Source organism: Rhyacophila brunnea, unplaced genomic scaffold, assembly GCF_057557595.1.
Source record: "Rhyacophila brunnea isolate RB1 unplaced genomic scaffold, BYU_Rbru_1.0 scaffold_20, whole genome shotgun sequence".
Lineage (NCBI taxonomy): Eukaryota > Metazoa > Arthropoda > Insecta > Trichoptera > Rhyacophilidae > Rhyacophila > Rhyacophila brunnea.
This window is the reverse complement of record NW_028232860.1, coordinates 33,800,545-33,814,319: the sequence shown is the minus strand read 5'-3', so window position 1 is coordinate 33,814,319 and position 13,775 is coordinate 33,800,545. Positions and strand designations below refer to the sequence as shown.

Sequence of the window (13,775 nt, the reverse complement as noted above, 5' to 3'; positions counted from 1 at the left end):
TGACTGCCAGAATGTATAATATATAATAACCAGTTATAAACAAAAGAGCTTAAAATTTAAATGTTTTAATTTGCCAATACGTAGTAGATTTCACCACACTGCCTGAGTGAACTGAAATGAATGGTATCATCATCGTCACCTGAGATTTATTTTCTCTTTGTATGTGATTTAATTTACTTATACATATTTCCAGTTAGAGTTATTAAACCGTTAGTCGAAAGGCTTGCCGTAGATGGACTACCTCGCGATTGCGGTAAGAGAGCCCTTAATGCAAGCTTCGCAGGAGGAGTGGCACTTTTTCCCTGGCTGGTCAATAATGCTGGTCAATCTGGTTTATAAAAGTAAGTTATTTTTCTTCATTCCGTCTTAGATCTTGTCAATAATTAATAGATACAACCAACCTACCTGTATTTGAATAGAATACCTGTATTTGATTCGATAGAGGAGTTGACCCGAAAGTTTTTAGTTTAAAGTGTCAGCAGTACGAGACGTCAGGGTGCATAAGGGGCTGTGTTTTGAGATGACTCAGATTCTTACAGGTCACGTAGTCATGCGAGCATATCTGCACCGGTTTAAAATAACATCTGATGGAAAGTGTCCATGCGACTACGGAAGCGACCAGGACGTCCTACATTATTTACTCCTAGATTGTCCAATTTTTAGCAAGGAGCGGCACAACCTGAACTTTTTATTACAGATAGCAGATGCGGACATTCGAGACCTTCCGGGGACCATGGCAAACGAGGCTGGAAGAGATGCACTTTTTAATTTCTATGATGATTCATGCCTTTCAAATCCCAGTGATTGCAGTCATATAATGCATATATATGCTCAGAATATCAGTCCTATGTGACATTTCCTTTACCACGGGAAAAACTCGGCTATAAATCGCAGTTCTCAGTTTCCAATGAATACGACAAAATATTCATCAGAATCACCACCGCCTTGCGCTACAAAGAATTTTCCAGGGTTTTTGCAAGGAGGTTTCATAGGCCCTGGCCGAATTCAAATTAGTAATACCCGATGCGGGTAGAAGAATAGTTTTCAATTAGGCATATTTCTCAGCCGGCACAATTTTCATTTGACTAGCATCAAGTAGAGTAGTTTGCGTGCCAAAGTCCTGAAAGAAACTCGATAGCAAATGCGAGGTATCCATAAAGGCATCTAGGAAAAAAGTATACACCGGTTGGCTTTAACAACAGGTAAGCCTGGTTGAAATTTTATTGAGGCATCCGCAACACGTGGCCGAGCCTGGTTCATTGTCGCCTTCCGCTCCATGGGTCGCTCTCATCCGTCGCAAACATCTGTTCTCGAAACTCAGTATACTCAGGAAGCTCAGTCGTAAGACCCAGCTTCCCAATTCAAATAACAAGCTCTCTGGCAGGTAAATTAATACATGTTCACAAATAGCATTATCCATCAAGAAGTGCTGAAAGAGCAGGCAAAATCATTTATTACAACAAGGTTATAAGACCCTCGATTTATATGAATATTTGATTATAATGATATTTGCTTTTTTTTCAGACCCAAAGATAACGCGTTGTGGTGGAGTTTTACTGACTGATGAATGGGTTCTCAGTTCAGAAGCATGTCTTAATAGAGATTTATTGTAAGTATTGTAGACTTATTTCGAGGAATCATAATAAATGTCATCATCTCTGATGGAATCTCTTCGATTCCTTTTTCCAGGGTCCAAAGTATTAAGTAATTTATCTTTTAATGTGCATTCTATAGATTAGATAAAAATATTAGGGAACAATACCCGGGGTTAATAGGAAATGTAAACAACTCCTGAGTTTTTGCACGGATAATTTTTTCACTCTTAGATACTGCAAAATGCGTGCAATTTTTGATGAGGAATTCTCTATTTCGGTTAATTAAATTGTTACCTCTATTGATAATTTTTAAATAGTCTTGCTCTATGTACCATGAAGAGGTACATTTTTGTAATCATTCGTCATGTCATCGTCTTTTGAGGTTCATCCTTTAAATTGATTTTCTAATGTCCGATCAATATGTTCTGAAGTCTCATTTACATCTCTTTCCTGTTACACTTTCCTGTATACCTTTGGTAGCCTTGCCTTTGACGGTTCTCGTAGTATAGTACATAAGGCTCTCGCCTTTGATCCGGGGGCCCCGAGTTTGTATTAATATTAATGGAATGAAGCAACAAGATAATTTGAAACCAGCGGCACTCTATTTCAACTTCCTACCAATAAGAAAAACAAATAATTTGGATAGTTCGATGAAACAAAGAAACACTTTTATTTATTTTATTAAGCTGATTCTAAATCACCATACCAGAGCTAGTCGAAGAATCTAGGTTATCACAAGTTTTGTTTTTGTTTTGTTGCGCCAAAGAAGTATATAACTACTAACGCGCGTACATAAGTACACAGGCCGATTTTTTGTTCAGCAAAATACTGAAGGTGGACAAAATTCAAATTCAAAGTCATGTAAATACGGCTATCTTAGGAGATTTTTTTCAATTATCTACGACAGCCTAACTAGGTATATACCTTCAACATGCACCGTTCACTACTGCCTCAGGTGCAGGACTGGTGTAAATAATAATGCCCGGTGGTCGTGTTTGCGGCGTGCTTTAACCTCATTCACATAAATTATTATTAATAGCGAGTTTTCTCCTACTCTAGGCAAGCAGTAATGTTGGGTTAGTACGATACCAGTGACGATTGGGATCGTGTGACGATAGAATTTGTTCACAAAGGCCAAAGGATACATGTAGGGAATAAAATCATAAACTCAGAATTCGGAATAGGGGTTATCAAGCTTAACTACGCTGCTAGATTTACAAGTAAGTTTTATTTTATCATGTCGTGGTGTTGAGTTAATGCGTGCCAATCAATGGTTGGTAAGTCGACATTTTAGGTATTTTGAGTTAATGATCTATTATAATTATGTACGAAGTTAAATATGTATGCCATATTATTGATAACTGCTGATTTTTCAATATGTGGTCAGGGAAAAGTTTGTAAGTCGATATTTACCAATATATTTCGGTTCAGTCAATAAACCTTTAACGAATATGTACAGCAAAAGAACACTTGCGGTATTTTTACATGAAACTAGGTGTGAAAATATACCATTTTGATTCAAAAAATGTTATGTCCAAAGTGTTGTTATCTAATAAATGCTTTTTTAATTAAAATGCATTTTGCCATCTCTTGAAACATACATTACTAGATTCACTACAGTGGATAAATTGAATTATTATTACATAGTTTACTTAACTTTTTTGAATTAACTACACTGACAACGGGACCATGATGATAAGACTTGGCGTTTTTCTTCCTTGGATGCACAGTAATACAAATATGTAAAATCTTGTCCGCCAAAGATTAGTCAAATGACCGTTTTTAATAAATAACCTTATGTGTTTAATTCTTAGGTATTGTAGAGTATTTTTAACATACTAAAATAATAGAATACACTCCAATCTATTAAAAAACCTTACTGCAATTAAATTTAGAAGAAGACTAGTTTTATAGAAGAAGTCAAACTTTAAAATAACCATAACTCCATAACATGTTTTTGACGACTTGTTCAGATAAATAAACACATACCAAAAATTTGGTGTGTAAAAGTAAAAAAACTCGCTATTTTACTTGGACTATACGATGACTATAATAAATTATGATTAATATAAATAAATGATTATTCACATGTATAAATATTTTCAGTGTGTTGCCACAGTATTTCATTATAAATGATTCCTAGTGCCTACAACTCAATAATTATTCAAGTGAATTTATTTCGGAATTTAAAAAAATGGCTAAAAATACACGTACCTAATATATTTATTTTACCTTGCAAAATCATGGGGTTCCACGGATATCCATTTGAGAACCACTACTGTATAATGTGAGCGATAGGTATGGGTGCCCGTTTTAGGATTTGGGGGGTATGACCGTGAATACAAGAGTTTACTTTTAATAACTTTACTATTGCAGCATGGGTGAATCAAATTTGCTTACCAATCAAGGAAGACAGGATTGTCTCTGGGCGTCGAGGCCAAGTGGGTGGCTGGAGTTACCTTGACAAAAACAAGCAACTATACAATGCGGGACTGAAGACTTCTGAAATGGTTGTCGTAAATAGCACAGAATGCGGCTTGATTTTGAACAAGACAATACCGTCTCACCATTTCTGTGCGAAACCAGTTAAGAGTTACACTCCGTCTGTTGGAATGCCTGGAGGACCTTTAATGATGGTAAGTGATAAATCTCTGTTTCATCAGTGATCCGTCTAATGCTCAACGGACAGCGCATGAAATCTGTTTTGTCTTGTTTTGCAGGCATCGTAGCGTTCGTAAGAAAATAGTGGATAGTACTGTTATGCATACAATCAATAAGTAGATAACAGATTCTAATTAGAGAAACCGCAACTTCCTCTGATAACAATAGCATCCTCTTTCATATCGATAATATTGTTAATTTAAATATTGATTCAATTATTCTAATTAATTCCAGAAAACCACAAACAATAATATAATGTTATTTGTGTTGATAATTAGAAGTTTCTAGAATATTATTTCTTTCCATACATATATTATGAACAATTGCACACGTAATGAATTTTTTAGTTCTCCTTAACCATTGTACCTCTTGTATTGTAAGCTGGCTTTCTGTCAGTTGTAATATTTGTATTACTGTAATTCTTCTCCGTTTAAAAAATCAAACATCTATCAAAACTTCTTCTCTTTCAATTTGATATCTCCTGTGAAGTTTTCCGCTCTCTTTTCGCTATTCCTGACAAAACAAAAGAGACTTTAACAAAGTCCTATTTTCATAGTCCTCTGTATAATAATAAAATAGCAAATAATACCTTTACAAGTATAAAGACTATTTAAATTCGTAATTACGAAATCTAAAAGAACTAGTGAAAGTGATAATCTATTTTACTTAAATTACTCCGTTTTTTGGGGACGTAACAGTACGCTCGCCTTAAAATCTGTAGGTCGCGTGTTTAGTGATGTAAACGTACGACGTACTGACTAAGCAGAAATAAGGCTCGTTTCAGACGGGACACCGGTGTCGCGCTCAATGTAATATAGGAGGCCTTTGTATTCGAATAAAGAGGCCTTTTTATTATGTTTTTGAATGCCCCAGAGCAAATGAGTCAACGCATAATTTCGCGTTATAAATTAGATGATAAAACTGGCTTCGGTGATAAAAACCAGTGTATCGGCGGCTTGAGAATATAGCGGCTGACGGAAAAGTGTACCGGACACGCGTTGACTCATTAGCTGTGGGGCGTTTATAAACATAATACAAAGGCCCCTTTATTCGAATACAAAGGCCTACTTATTATATTCTTAATGCCTCGATTTTGCAAGAACTGCGTATCTCCATCCTCACCGCTGTGCCTTGTTTTGCGTTCATTTGGATATACTGTGCGCCATTCGAAAGCTACGAATGGTTTTGTTGTTCTGGAAAATATGCTTAGCATAAAAGCCTTGATTGAATACCAATGACTAAGAGTAACTAAGTGAAGGAATTTAGAGAAAAAACCGATAGCATCCATTACAAGGTTTGCGACAGGGAAAGCAGGAGAAGACTGATCCACGCGTCATGTGTTACGACGAGGAAGAGAATAAATGTATGACTGGTTTGACTTGTAGGCATCCTTTTTATTTGAATAATCAATTCGGTTAAAGTCGTTAAAGGATATGTATCTACTGCTGGATCACAATTATTGAATATGGTTCCGATCTCGAGTAGGTAATTTAACCGAAATACGTGGCAATGAAAAGTACTAAGGCATGCGGAAATAATTAAAATATTTACAAGATAAAAAGAACTTTTTATATACGTTTTTAAATTTTCTGTTAAATCATATTATAAACTTGACTTGACTAGCTTAAACGATCAAAATTTGTACTTGATAGAAATACTGAATAATGAAATGTCAATTCATAATGATTTCCATAGTATGGCGTATATATTATTTAATAATTTAGTTGCTAGGACCCCCCTAGCAACTAATAATGGTATCGAAATAACTTTTTATTCAAAACAGAATTAACTAAAAATGAATTCAATTCTACTTAAAGATAGAAGTATTTAAAAATGCATTGGCACCGTGTTCTGATATATTCTAAAAGTTTTAAATGTCTAGCTAGTCGAGAAGTTAGTTAAAAATCGATTGCAAGATTTGTACCGGACAAACAACCACCGGACAAATAAGAATACGACCTAACAAAAACGTTGTAAAAAAAAACGTTGTAAAATATATTCTGTTCTTTGTGTGATCATTTAAATATTATAAATTAACAATAATTACACATAAACACAATATAAATTGCGCGACAATTAGTCGGAAATATTCTGAAAAACTGGTAGGTAACGACGAGAGTTTCTTGTTAATATGTTTCAATGTCGGTATATATACATATATATATTATCTACAGAATTATTCTCCGTAATTTGGCGCCAATAGTTTTGATACAATTTATTTACAAAAATGATTATTGGACGGTTAATTTCATATATTCTGACGTTTTAGCAATCCACTTATTTAATCAATGAATATTAATCATGTGGCAGTATGTATAAAAATTAAATTGCACGATAATCATATTATTCAATACTGAATGATATATTAAAAAAAACGAAAAATGCCGGATTAGAATTGAAAAACCATAGTATTAAAAAAAATCAAAAGAAAATGGACCGAGTCGGACTAGAGCTCAATAACATTAAAAACGTTTGCATATTTTGGATTCGATTTTAATTTAGTGTTCTTTTGTTTGACCTTTACTCCTATTAGAATTATTCAGAATTATACAATATATTATACAGATATTTTAAAATTAAAAAAATAATTACCTCTTATTATTCTTTAAATATCGAAGATAAATATAACCACGAAGCGACCCTGTGCGAAGCCGGGTACTTCAGCTAGTGGAATATAAAGTGAATAAATTCAAATGTTGATAATGTATGGGTATCTTCAAAATATGTTCATATCTCGTGAATTAAATTCACAAATAACTAAAAATACTTGCTTTAATCCCAATTTTGGTATTTCTTGGCCAAAGATGTAACAGCAAATTTCACACTATTTAGAAAATTATAATATCCTTTCTTAAAATTTCAGTAGATCTATTTATTATTATTAACAATTTAATTGGGTACTGATCGATTTTAGATAATTTCAATTAATTACAAGTTATTATATTATTAATTGAATTTCCATTTTATATTTTTTTGAATTCGCAATCAGACTGTTTTGTCCATGGCCGCCATAAGGGGGCGGGGCTCTAGCCTAGGGGCCCGGGCTTAGGAGGGCCCGGCGTGGCGGGTCGACCACATAAGTGAGATAAACACACATCTTAAATATGCCCTAATAGTAAAAAAAGTCGCTATTTTAGTTCGGGATTATTACCATTTTAAAATATAAGTATCGTCATGAGATTGTGTGTTGATATTCGACAACTTCATAATTAGATGTGTTAAAAATGGCTAAAATGTGGATAAAAATGGATTTTTTATTGACCTCGAACACCATTTAAAAAACGCCACTGTAGAGCGTCAGACTGCCTTTAACCTTCGTAATAGGTAGGGGGGGGGGCGCCAAATGTTATGTCTGTTATTAACTAATATATGATTTATAAACTAATAATAAAAATATGTTAACGGTCCGCGACATTTTTCTCATATTTTTACCGGTCCAAAGCTAGAAGAAGATTGAGAAAACTGAGTCTAGAGCAGTGGTTCTCACGTGAAATTTAACTGTGGCCGCACAATTGACATTTACATTTCGATGGAAACGTCTGGTGGCCGCACCAAATTTCACTTTTGTTGTGATTAAAGCAAAATTATGTTTACAAAAAAAAAATGGATCAATTTATTTATAGACAAGTACATTTAATAAAAGACATTTCAACGTTTTAATTTCTACATATCTATTTATTTAAAAATATTGCAAATGGAAATTCGCCAATACTCATTTTTTCCAATGCGAGCCGCATGGCGCTTCTAAGTTTACATTTCTGTCAACTGGCTTCGATATTTGTTTTGTATGAAGTGCATTACACTGAATGATCTTTCACAGTATACAGTAATAGTAAAAATCGACGATATTAATAAAGCAATTGTTGCCAATTCTGTGAATTGACTTGATTCTTGGTCAATGTATAATTTCGACCATATCTGGTCCTACATCTAAACAAATGCGTGAAATTGTGTACCGGCAGAAATTTCGTTAAGTCAGAGGGCTGCACATGAGAACCACTGGTCTAGAGCATGCCGTTTTAAAAGCGTTTGATTTCCGAATAAACTTTTATGGTATAGCCGAGTCGTAGTCGAAGTATTAGTCAAATAAATAATTTATCGAATCTTTGCCATTTCATCCATAAGTAGATCGATAGGCTATCTTTTCAACGCGTTCTGTAACCTGTAGTTCTATATGGCAGTGCTCCGCAACCGGTGTGCCGTGAAAGATGCTAGGTGTGCCGAGGTGCATTGATTAAAAAAACACAAATAATTTTGTATTTTATTATACAATACTTACTTAATAGCCAAATTTACGTACATGGCTGGTAATATATTTTAGCACCTGCATGGACTTGATAAAACAATGCAAGGTTAGAATGAAAATATATTGACGTGGTCTGATAAATTAAAAGGAGTTAAGACGAGGATATCTACAAATGTACCAAAGAACCTATCAGACCACCATTGAAAACAAGTAAAAGATTTTGGATCCGTCTCAAAAACATTTAACTTTTCTGCAAAAGAAATTTCATCATTACTTTCATATAATCAATACGACTGGGCTCGAAACTCTTTGGCAACCAATGCCAAAAATTCTATAGAAGCGCTTTCACTATTAATTTGAGAGGAATAGGTTGAATTGAGAAAACGCTAAAACTGAACTTCAACGATGTTCCATTGGCTATTTTCTGGATTTCAGTTAATAAAGAATATCCTCGGATTTCCGATAAGGCTATCGCAGTTCAGTTCCCATTTTCTACGACATATCTAGGTGAGAAAAGTTTTTCAACTCAAGCTATAATTAAAAATTCTTAAACGAGGACTTTGTGTTGCTCTTATCAAGTCAAAATAAATAAAACTTTTACCTTCATTGAAACAAGCTCAGTTAATTACCTAGTTATTATATTGATAATACAAATACATGGAAATTTGTAGTTCTTCGTCGTGTGTTATGTTGTTTGTACCTATATATAATTAGGTATTTATCAAATAAAAAACATAAATTAATGTAATTTTTGTGCATGGCCCCCGCAAGGGGGGGCTGACAGGGCTCTAGCCTGGAGACTCAGGCTCGGAGGAGGCGGCGTGGCAGATCAACCAGATAAGTGAGATACAAATAATTGCTCTAATAGTAAAAAAAATCACCTGCGGCGCTATTTTACAACGCTGGTATTAATATTTTAAAACATGTGATTGTAGGATAAAATTTATTATTATTATGTCAATACTCCTACTACTAACATGATAACTAACCATAATTCAAGTGAATGTGTTAATAAATACAAAAAATCACATACAATCAATACCATTAATTTTACCTCGAACAACATTTGAAAAAACGCCATTTTAGAGTATGTGGGGTCCATGTTTTGGTGTATAAATTGTTTTACGTGTAGTGTGCCGCAGAATTTTGAGAGGACCTTTAGTGTGCCGTGGGTGAGAAAAGGTTGCGGAGTACTGCTATATGGTATCGCACGTTAAGAAGGCACAAAGTTCTCGACTTTTGAAAGCTTAAGAAAAGCGATGACGTTTCCACGCATCAATATTAGGGTGCACTGACGTGACCAAACACTTAAGTAATTCGCATGGTTTGAATATGACGTATTCCGGATACCGTCAAAAGGTGCAATACTTCACACCCTTTTGGCACAGTTCTAACGATTCCGTTGTTGGCCCTGTCGCTTTCTGCAGCGGTGCCACGAAAAATTTTAAGCGCTGTAGATTCACATGTCTGGAGATATGGGACCTGGCGATATGGATAGACCAAGGAATGTGCTGAAACATGACCAAATGAACTTATTTGTATGTAAATATATATATACCAGTGTCCAGCGAGTAAATGTGCCTAATACATATTTATGTTTTTTAATATTGCAGCACTGGACTGGCGACAGATATTATGTGTCAGGATTGATGGTGGAAGAGGCTTTAGAGTGTGATAATAGAAAACCGATGATCTTCGCAGACATAAGACTGAGTCGCCTTTGGGTGATGAGTGTCGTCGAAGGTCCTATTTATGAAAGTAGTGTTCGCGGTTAAATTAGGTTTGCTCCATCTGGAAATTTAAAAAAAATTGAGCCACTTTGGCACTATTGTATGCGCAAATCCATATCCTGTAAATAGATAGGTACTATTTTTAATGTTATAATTATTACACAACCAGACTTGCAGTTTCTAACGATCGTCGTGAGTAGGGATTCCAATCCCGGGATCTCGAACTATTTTTGATACCTATGAATCCAGGGATTGATAAACATAATCCCGAAACTTTCGGGATTGATTTTTTTATCAATTTTTATGGAAAATAAAATAAAAACGAAAATATAACAGAAAAAATACTTTTAATAACAAATAACTACATTAGAAATAAACTGAGTTTGAATGAAGTTTGATTTATACCCATGTGTAAGTTGCCGATTCATTTTATTTTTTCATATAAATTAATAAAAATGAGAAAGAAAGATTGGGAAAAAATAATGCTTCGCACTATTAACAAAGTTATTCCACCATGATCTCATACGTTTTACGGCAGTTTCATATTTGACTGACTAATTAGATTTATGAAGCGGAAGTACACCATGATTTGCTTTACTATTTTAAATCTCGCCAACCCATTCATTATGTCTTTACTATCAGAAACAGCAATCTCATATTAAATTCATATTATTATTTATATTACAATATTATTTACTCCATTAAACTTATGTATTTCCAAGATTGAGCGTATACAATATTAACAATAAATGTTTTAAATAGTATAAATTATTATACTAGATTTATTTTTGGCCGATTTTATCAATGTTATTTGTAAATATAAAATTATTATATTAACAATGGAAAAAATGCCAATCCCGGGACCAGTCCCGGGATTGTCAAATTGTAATCCCTAAATCCCGGGATCAGAATTTTGACTCGGGATTGGATTCCCTAGTCGTGAGCAATCGGATAGCAATTAGATGATAATATGACGTTGTGACGTTGGATTTCTAGTGTCAAATTAAATATTATAAGTAAAATCAATATTGATATAATATAATACTATTCGGCTTGATGGCTATACTAAAGGTTATCGTCCCGATCATTTTTAATCAATTACGATTTATTTATTTAAATATTTAAGATATTATTGTCAATGTGAAAAGCAACAAATCTAAAATATACGCCTACGATGGCCGAGCGGTTACCGCAATAGTAGGGATTGCAATAACGGTATTTCAAAACCAGTATCTTAGTATTTGTCGATACCGAAATACCGGTTTTAAAAATCAGACTACCCTGATATATCAGGTATTGAAAGTGGAAACAAATGTATAAATAACATAAAGAGTTCAACAAGACTGTAAACTTTTGTCGAATTACGCGAAGATTAATTTACTTCAATTGCAATTCGATGTGTTTTGTGACTCTCACTTGTTTCTATGATTTATTCAGTATCCATGTTGCTGAAGATTTTCCAAGCTATATTGTTCAATTGAGAATGCAACGTCCCTAATATCCTGAATTATAGTCAGTATTAAATAAAAAACAGACAAACAGAAATAATTAATTTTTTTTTTCAAAAAATGTCTCGACCTTCCATCTACTGAATAGAATTTTCTTGTCACTAAAATAAAAAGTTACACCAATCAAAAACCTGTGAAAAGTACTAATAATGATTTTAACATCACTTTTGATCATTTGAGATATTTTTTTTTTTATAAAAAGCTTCAAATTAGGTACTTAAATTTACAGATCCGTACACTACGGGAGCGAAAAATAAAATAATAAATTTTAGGGCGTTCCTCATTTGCGATTAGCTGCACTGGAGCGGATTGTTAGTTCACAGTTTTACTACGTGAACAAGAAGTTCTTATTTGACAGGAGTTAGTTAAACTTGTGGCATTCTATGATATATTAACATTTGGTAATTGTGATCTTTGACGTCACAATTACAAAATTAAAGGATTATTATATAATCAAGTAAAGTAGAATAGTACTCCGAATTACTTTAGAAATCTCGCAACTGACAACTATAATTTGAATATTAAAAAAAGGGAATCACACGGCTGGAGGCTCGCGCAATCCATGGTTTAGGATGTACATAATTAATTTCTGGACGCCACACGATCTTCGACCGTGAAGGATAATAAATATTTAAACAGTGTGGAATATAGAATTGGGAACAATAAATAAAAGAGCGATTTATATACTTGACAGAAACTTTATTATCACAAAGACAATAATTTAGAATACATTAAAAAGTTATTAAGCGGCTCGATACTGAAATTTGAAATACTAACTTTAAATACAAACAGCTAAGTTTGAAAAGAAACATTGGAAGAATGGTGAATAAAATAATAGTTTTAAAATACCCAAAACGGAACACGACTGTACTAGACGACAGACAGAATCAAAAAGCCATTTATCTACTCTCACACCACGCGACCTGACAATGTCTCCGGAAATTCCAACAGCGCCAAATTAGTCCACACGACTCGCGAAGACAGCTCGTTCAAAGCCAAGTCGGTGTGAACAGTTGAATTAATTAATATTGTAGGTGATGTTTATTTTAAACATATAATTAACATATATCATTAATGTTTGTGAAACGACGCACCGAGGCACATAATGCTTTCATTCGGCACCATCACATTTATCTCCATTAAGCCCTAAATCCACTAGCTATAAGATGTAATAAATATGTTGTTACATCTTATAGCTAAGTACATATTATTACCATTTTTATAAAATTCAATTCATACTTTGTTTACTATCTTACTTCCATGCCTTGTGGTGCCAGCCTCGACACACAAGACACAGGACATCTGAAATAAACCGTCTGACAGCTGACCAAGGAATTCGACTACATGTTTTGTTAAGCCGTTTTATTTGTGAGACCAGGATTATGTTTATAACTCTCAAAAGCTAGTAATTTATGTGCAAAGGTTGAAGACCATGTGCTAGAGTGTGTCATTACCAAATAAGCAATACCGCGCAAAAGTGATAAGTTACAATCAGACCATGGAGCCAGCCTCAACAGCATAAAAGGTCAGTACCTGGCATCCTATGAACACCCCCCTCTAGCATCCAAATCATTCCGTCACAATTTACAGTCCACTGATAAGTCATTTTGCAGGCCCCGTGTTTTTTTCCGAAACCCAAATATCAAATTATTTACAATCTATAATTATTCTACCTACGGATTATGTCATGATAAAACAATTATCCAATTCTCGTTGGATTTAAGGACGAAAGTTCGATATTAAAAAAACATCCTGAGCAGTAGAGCAATTAGCCAATTGTTGCATCGCAAACAAATCGACTTAGGTCATACAAGAAAATAAATTCGCAGATTTGTAAACTACAAAACAGATTTATTACAGTTTCTCGGACAGGACAAAAGAAACCTCAATATTAAACAATTTTACCACCTAAACTAACATTGAGAATATACTCCCATTAACATTTTTTTGTTTTATTTAAATCAATACTTATGTCTTAATAAAACACAAATCTAAAGAATGTAACATTACTACTTATATATCATGTTTATTTTGA

General features: G+C 33.9%; 1 protein-coding gene across 2 annotated transcripts in view; it reads left to right on the top strand.

Moving 5' to 3' along the window:
• Positions 1–1,101: 1,101 nt before the first annotated feature.
• The window catches only part of LOC147071566 (chymotrypsinogen B2-like), a 51,266-nt gene continuing 38,592 nt past the window's right edge, over positions 1,102–13,775 (top strand). Inside the window, exons 1-3 of one of the 2 annotated variants that reach the window (XM_085948365.1) lie at positions 1,102–1,609; positions 2,655–2,815; positions 4,004–4,231. The gene's annotated coding sequence lies outside the window, so the exon portion shown is untranslated. Of the gene's footprint in view, positions 1,610–2,654; positions 2,816–3,971; positions 4,232–13,775 lie in introns of both variants that reach the window. The other variant, XM_085948364.1, reaches the window with a different exon arrangement.